Source organism: Orycteropus afer, unplaced genomic scaffold (genome assembly GCF_000298275.1).
Source record: "Orycteropus afer afer isolate SDZICR_OR568_19922 unplaced genomic scaffold, OryAfe1.0 scaffold00050, whole genome shotgun sequence".
Lineage (NCBI taxonomy): Eukaryota > Metazoa > Chordata > Mammalia > Tubulidentata > Orycteropodidae > Orycteropus > Orycteropus afer.
In genome coordinates, this window is record NW_006921637.1 from 3,193,433 (window position 1) to 3,201,583 (window position 8,151).

The following is an 8,151-nucleotide window of genomic DNA, read 5'->3' on the forward strand; positions in this document are numbered from 1 at the left end:
TCAGGGGTCCAAGATTATCTTCTGTGTCTGTGTTAATTGTTTTCCCTTTTCTTTGTTGAAGAGGGTCTGTGCAATCCTTCTGCCTAGTCCGCCATCTTGCCAGAACTCCCGAAGAGTCATATTTTCTTAATGCTTTCTATGACAGCTGGTTTATTTGGGCTTTTTTTCTTAGCTAAATTGGTTCACCTTGGAAATATATAAACCGGTGCAGAGGAAGCCCTGTTTCTCAATTTTGCAATGCCTAATTTGAATAATATCTATTTTTTTTCCTTTGTAAAATCTTTCATTTTTACTTCAGAGTGATTTTTATTTGCTATCATAAGTATACAGAACTCAAATCCTAAAATGCCGGGGCTTAGACAACCCTCAAGCACAGCCAGAGGAGCTGAGGAAGGCCTGAGCCTGACAGTCGAGGAGAGCCTGGCTTCACAGAACTGTGAGCTTGATTCTAGATCAAAGGAACTCAGGAAAATGCATTAACTTTAAAATACTGCTCCTCTCCAAGCCTCTGATCCCCTGGAAGCTTGCCCACTGAGGCAAAGGCTTGTGGGTGGCTGTTTTTGGAACAAGGGTGTCTTGAGGTCACATCCAGAGCACAGATTTCCATGTCTGGTCAAACTACCAGAATGTGTTTAACCAACAAGAATAATAATACTTTCAAGGTCAATACTGGGCTTCCAGCAAAAGAAAATAATGTATATACTCAGAATTTAGGAGAAAAAAAAGTAAATAACATTGCAGGTTTGTTGTTGAAGCTCTTTGTACAGAAAACAATTTTATTGCTCCCTCTTCAATGCACAAGGAACTCTGGTGGCACAGTGGCTAAGACATTTGGCCACTAAACAAAACTCTGTGATTCAAACCCACCAGCTGCTCCATGGGAGAAAGATGAAACAGTCTGCTTCCTTAAAGATTTACAGCCTTGGAAACCCTATGGGGACATTCTATTTGTCCTATAGAGTCTCTACAAGTTGGAATCAACTTGATGGCAGGAGGTTTGAGTATGGGTTCTTCAATGCACATCCTATTTCTCACTAACATTGGCTGAACATAGAAAGACTAATGAATTTGGAAGCACATTGTATTTTTCTCCATCTTTTTTTATTTTCTTAAATAGCAAGGGCTATTTTTGTATTAGAAAACTATTTTTATTGACAAATATGAGCAATGCTTACTGACATGTTCTTAGAATAAACACCATTGAGAAAAAGAAAATGAAAAACAAAGCCTCTCAAAAGTAATTATTTTGGTAATTACTCCATAAGCAACACATTTGCTCAGGTCAGAAACATGGAGTGATCTTGACTTCTTCCTCTTCTTCAACCACACCTCCAACTCCAAACAACCACTGAATTTTATCTCTAAACCTTCCAGCTCCTACTCACCTGTGGCCCCCAGACTGGTCCTCATAGCCTCAACGCTGGAAGTCCTTTGTGCTGCTCCCAGGGCAGTCTTCACAGATGCAAATCTAATAACTTCATTTCCTCTTAGAGTTCTTTTCTTTCTAGGATGTGGTATTTGGGGACCTCAGGAATTAACTACTGCTTATCTCTCCAGCCATATCTACCCCTCCCTCCCACTCCAAACTCCAGCAACACTTGAATTTCCAATAGCTCCTTGTACCCCGGCAGAGTCAGCAGCATAATTTTTAGGGCCCAGTGCAAAATGAAAATATAGGGCTCCCTGTTCATAGTACATATTCAAAGATAAAATTGTTAAGAGTTTTGGAATGGTGACTGCAGAGCGTTAAACTGCAAGCATAAGGCCCTTCTATGTGTGGGCCCCTCAGCAACTGCACTGGCCATACACCAATGAAGATGGTTTTGCACCCCAGGTAGTTTCACTCTAGTGTCCTTGGTCCTATAGGGTTTTGCCTGGACTCCTCTGCCCATTTCCCACTTCTGCTTACCTACCCCTCTTCATTCTTTGAGATTCACTCAGTTTAGGTATCAAATCCCCATCCAAGAAGTCTCACTAGACTTCTCTTCCCATGACCCCACACCCACAAGCTGGGGAGAGATTCCTTCCTGTGCTCCCTGTAGGCCAGTGACTCCCAGAGTATGAGCCACAAGCTACCTAGTGCATAAATTGTTATTAAAATGAGATTGTTATTAAAAATGAATCTGACTCTCAGATAAGAGTTCCTCACAAATAGATTTGTATGCACACTAAAGTTAAGAACTGATGCACCTTTGACATGAGTCACCTTGAGGTAAGGACCCACATTTTCACGCCTCTTTAGTTCTTCACATCTAGCACAATGCCTGGCTGTTCTGGATGTTCATGATTGTTTATTGGATTGAATTATTGTATTGCAACTTTAGATTTGCCTTTGCATTCTTATGTCTTCTTCCCCACCTAGGCCTTTCACTGACATCCTTGAGTCCTCAGAAACTTCCTTTTGTTTCCTCAAGGTTGGTCCGTGTCCACATGGCTTCAAAGATTGGGTTCATCTAGGTCAGGTCCTGAGCCCCTAAGAGTGACCTGTGGAGTGGCCCTACCCCAGCACAGAAAGCACTTCCTGATGAAGCTGCAGTTTGTGTGTGGTGGTCAGATGACTTCCATAGTTCTGAGCCCCAAAGGGTGAGCGTAGCATGTGCCTTGGCTTCGTGCAGAGTCACAGAGGGAGGAGGGAGAGATAATGCTCTCTCCACAGATGTGCGTGTGAGAGGGAATTTCATTTTCCTTGTGGTTGAGTGCCCTCATCTGAGTTTCTCATCAGGCTTCAGGCCAAGGAGACTGCTAAAACAGCCCAACGCACCAAACTCCCAGCACTTCCCTCACTGTCTTCTCCTTCCCTTCTAATGGAGAGATGACATCAGGAAGTAAGCTAAAATCCCAGGGCTTGGCACTGGTTCCTGTTGGGAATGCCCAAGAGGCAGCAGTAAACTGTGTTCCTGGCATTCTCCAGGCTTCCTGTCCCTGGGTGTGGGACTGTTGATCATGGGCCTCTGTTGAGTTGTGCTCAAGGCTCCCACAGAGCCTCCTCCCAGCCCTGAAGTACACAGAGCAGCTCCAAGGACCCACTCCAGCCCTGAGGACCAGCAGGAGTGAAGGGTATTTCTTTTTCCTTTTTGAAAATATCTATACAAGCATCTATTTGCAGTGTAATTCACTTGGACTCCTTTCAATGCTGTGGTACTTTATTTTAACAAATTTTATTTTGGTGAAATATATGTTGTTATTGTTGTTAGGTGCCTTTGACTCAGCTCCAACTTGGCTCCAATTCATAGCAACCCATGGTACAACAGAATGAAACACTGTCCAGTACTGTGCCATCCTCACAATCCTTGCTATTCTTGAGCCAATAGTTGCAGCCACTTTGTCAATCCATCTTGTTGAGCATCTTCTCCTTTTTCACTGACCCTCTACCTTTATTGGTGAAATGTACTTTATTTGTGAAATATATATAACAAAACATTTGCCATTTCAATCATTTTTGCACATACAATTCAGTGACATTGATTGCATTCACCATGTTGTGCAGCCACCACTGCTATACATTTTCAAGTGTTCTTCATCACCCCAAACCGAAACCCAGTACCTCCTGAGCAGTAACTTTCATTCCCCACTAGCCTTTGCCATCAATGATCTTTGGTCTCTATGCATGTCTGCTCTATATGTCATATCAGGAGATCATACAATATTTGTCTTTTCTGTCTGACTTATTTTACTCAGTATAATGCTTTCAAGGTTCATTCATTTTGTAGTATATATCAAAACTTAATTTTTTTCATATCTGAGTAATATCCCATTATATAGATATATCATATTTTGTTTATGTGCTTATGGACACTTGTGTTCTTTCCATATTTTGGGTATTGTGAATAGTGCTACAATGCATGGTGTACAAGTATCTGCTTGAGTTTCTGCTTTCATTTATTTTGGATATACACCCAAGAGTGGAATTACTGGGTCATGCTACACTGTTTTCCACAGTGGCTGTACCATTTTACAATCCTGCCAGCAATGGATGTGGGTTCCAATTACTCCATGTCCTGCAGGATTTTTTTTTTTTTTTCAGAGATGGAGAAGAGATTATCTGGGTGTGTAAAAGGGGAAGAGTAGACCTGAATTTTTTAGCTACTGGTCACCCCTGTTTTCCCTGGGGACAATGCAGTGACAAGGGCAGTTGCTTTTCCTGCAGCAGGCATGTCCTCAATGACGCTTCTCACCCTGGGCTCAGCAGCCAAACTCCCAAGACTCTCCAATAGCTCTCCTGGACCAAAGCGTCTCCAGGGAGCATCCATCCCAGTACTTTCATCTCTGCATCACCTTCCTGGGTTCAGTACCTGATGTCAGCTCCTCTTGCTCCTACTTTGAAATGTGTCTACAGAAGCTAGGGGATCACCTCATATAAACTTGGCATTTTCCCTCCTGTTTTGATTAGACACAAACTATTTTTACTTTATTTTAACAATATTTTTTGGTTTCCATTCTGGCTATTTTTGCAAAAATTAGCTCTTTCTAATTAGGGTCATATGCCAGCCAAACTCAGTAAAATTTCTAAGCCTTGGTGATTGTAGGAGTTCCAGTAACATGGAGGAATAAGCAGACAAACTACACAGATTCTCTTCAACAAAGAAAAGAGGAACCAATTTACATAGATACAGAAGATAGTCATGGAGCCCAGAGCTTTGAAAGGAAAGATACAGAAGTGGACTAAACTCCAGCTAGTAGAAGAACCTGCATGAAAACACCAAAAAAGGAGACATATGGAGCTGCAGTCTGCCAGCAATCCTGATGGCATGGACAGCTTGGATATTGCCAAGTGGTGTTAGGACATAAGAATTAACCTAAAAATTGGCCCTGCTAGCCAGGGGCTGCATGGAGGACTGCACTGGTGGCTAGTGAATAATAGGGGAAGAAGAGAAGACGGAGACGGGCTGAGCTGAGGAATCTTGACTGTCTGGATGGCACAGCCATTTTGAATGTTTACAAGCAATTGGACCATTTTGGATATTTAAAGTCACAGCATTCTCTCAGATTCCAAGGACCTAAAAATAGGTTCCACTTGCCTCAAGGATATTCTGGACACCAACAACTAGAAAGGTACAATATTTCCCTTGATACTCTTATACTCTACACCCTCTTTGTGAATGGAGGTGTGGCTATCCCTCACTCCCACCCACCTTCTGGGCCATCAGGAATTCCATCCCTGTCTGTGTGCTCCAGTGGAGCCTAGGTGCCCTGTCCCGCCCTGCCCTGATTTTTTTATTTTTCCTATTTTTAGTTTGTTTTTTTTTCTCTTTTAAAATTATTATTTTTTGTTACCCTCTTTATTATTATTCTTTATTCTTCCCTTCCCAGGTTCTAGTTTTTAACTTGTTCTCTCTTCCCTGTCCCTGGTTCCCATATTTTTCTTTCTTGAAGTTAATCCCATTCCTTGTTTTTATTTTTGCATTTTTCCCATTTTTTTCTTCATTATTTTCCTACTGTACCTCTTTTGTCTTATTGGCCACTCCCCAGATATTGTTGGTTTTCTTTTCTTTTTTCTTTTTTTGGTGATTTTTCCTGTGTGTTCATGCAACCTGTTTTTTGTCTACTTGCTTTTACTCTTGGGATAGTTTTTCAGTCATTGTTTTTGTCTAACTGAGTGGGAGAAAGCAACTGAGCCCATATGATGCAACCATGTCCACATTCCTACAGTCCCACTTACTAAGTGAGAGCCACCACTTCCTTATCCACCAACTATCCAACAACAAAGAACCACCAAGAAGAGCCTTACTCACCCTTAACTGCTCTTCACAAAGAGTTAACAGAGATCTAAATACAACAACATCAAAATGTCTCAGAGACAACAAACCATCACAGTCCATACAAAAAAGCAAGATAAAGTGGTAAAAACAAGGGACCAGGATACAGACCCAGAACACATCCCTGAGAAAGATGCAGCATTGGAACTCCCTGATAAGGAATTCAAAAGAATTATATGTAGGTATCTTCAAAGGATTGTGAGACAGATCAAGCAAAACACTGACAAAAATAAGGAAAATACAGACAAAACCCTAGGACAATTTCAAAAGATAATACAAGAATAAAATGAGAAAACAGATGCAAAATTAGAAATGATACAAAATCTACAGATAGAAATCCATAAGATTAAGAGATTCCAAGATGGTGGAATAGGCAGAAAGACTGCACAGACCCTCTTCAACAAAGAAAAGGGGAACCAATTAACACAGACACAGAAGATAATCCTGGACCCCTGAACCTTGAAGGGAAGAATATAGACGTGGACTAAACTCCAAATAGCAGAAGAAATTGCATGAAAATACCAAAAAAGGAGACCTATGGAGCTGCGGTCTGAGAGCAATCCTGAACGATCCTGACAGCATAGACAGCTTGGAGATTGCCGAGTGGTAATAGGACCTAAGAATTAACCTAAAAATCAGCCCTGCTACCCAGGGACTGCACAGAGGACTGCTCCAGTGGCTAGGAAATAAAAGGTGAAACAGCAGTGAAGAAGGCGGGGTGAGCTGTGGACTTTTGCCTGTCTGGAGGGTGCAGACATTTTGAATGTTTACAAGCAGCTTGACCATTTTGGATATTTAAAGAGACAGTGCTCTCCAAGATTCCAGGGGCTTAGGAACACGTTCTGCTTGCCAGTAACCCCAAGGACACTCTGGACCTACACAACTAAAAAGGTGTGACATTCCGCTTGTTACTCTTATACCCCACATCTGCTTGGTGAACGGAGGTGCAGCCATCCCCCACTCCCACCCACCTCTGGGCCTTCAAGAAATCCATCCTAGTTTGTGTGCTCAGAGGGAGCCTGGGTGCCCTGCACTGTCCTCCCCCAACTTTTTTCTTTTTTTTTCTTTTGTGTGATTTGGGTGAAGATTTACAGAGCAAATTCACTTTCCATATACTTTCACATATACTTTGTCTCATGACATTGACCACAGTTTACCACAATGCAACAGCTCGCCTCCCACTTCCTCCCCATAGTTACCTCTTCCCAGTGTCCATCTCTCCATACATTCCTGCCCCCTGAGCTTTTTACCTGTGCATGAGCTGCCCTTCTTTCTCCCATGATTGTTCTCTCCAAGAAGAATATCACTTCAGGTAAATGTTCAACTTATATGCCTGTCTTTGTTTGGCTGGAAACCACAGGTGTGGGTTCAATTCCAGACCTGAAGGGCAGTTAGGGGCCACAGCCTAAGTGGTTTCATCAGGCTCTATCAGGCCAGCACACCTGGTCCCCCCTTTTCTTTTTCTTTTTTTTTCTGCCAAATGATTTTGAGTTTTGTTCCACATTGTTCTCCCACTCTATCAAGGATCTCCTACATAGATCCCCTGCCAAGTGGATGACAGTGGGAGCTGGGCACCATCTAATTCTTCTGGTCTCATAGTCATATAGGCGACAGATTGGGTGGTGTACCAGTCACTGGGACTAATTGTTTCCATGAACTTTGGTTTTCTTCATTCTTCATTGCTCTGGATGAGGAGAGACCCATCGTTGCACCTAGATGGCAGCTTGCTAGCTTTTAAGATCCCAGTCACTACTTGCCAAAGTAGGAGGTGGAACAATGTTTTCAATAGTATGTTATGCCAATTGAGCTTGATATCCCCTGCAACTATGGTCCAAAGCCCGCAGGTTCAACTACTTGGTCCCTCTGGGTGGCTGGCTGTGAACAAGCAGTGACCACAACCTTGCCCCTTGTCAGCTCTACTATACACCTGGGAATTCTGATCATTCAAATAAACTTGTAGGACCATTGTCTGTCAACCCTATACATGTTCATGGGTACACTCCCCACTTCATAGACATACCCAATAGTTCAGCCTGTTCTCCCATCTATCCACCTTTATACCCATGTTTGCCTTCACAGACAACGCAGTACTGTATGTGCAAAAGGGTTCATATTTGTTTTCTGTACCTCTCATGTACCTCTCAATGTCTTTCTCATCCTCAATGCTGCCATATTGGTCACTCACATTTGGTACATTAACCTTCTCTTTACCCAAATCAATACTTTTCTATATCTAACAGCGTTCCTTCCCCTCCCATCCCACCCCTGGTAACCAACAAAGAAAATTTCCTCCAATAGATAAACCTTTCCTTAACTTTTACAATAATGGACTAACACAATATTTGTCCTTATGTGATAGACTTATTTCACTCAGCATAATGTCCTCCAAGTTCAT

The 8,151-nt window shown here is 42.3% G+C and overlaps 1 protein-coding gene across 1 annotated transcript in view; it reads left to right on the forward strand.

Annotated features, from left to right (window-relative positions):
- LOC103195019 (serine/threonine-protein kinase MAK-like) overlaps positions 1 to 8,151 on the forward strand; it is a 110,396-nt gene that overhangs the window by 24,981 nt on the left and 77,264 nt on the right.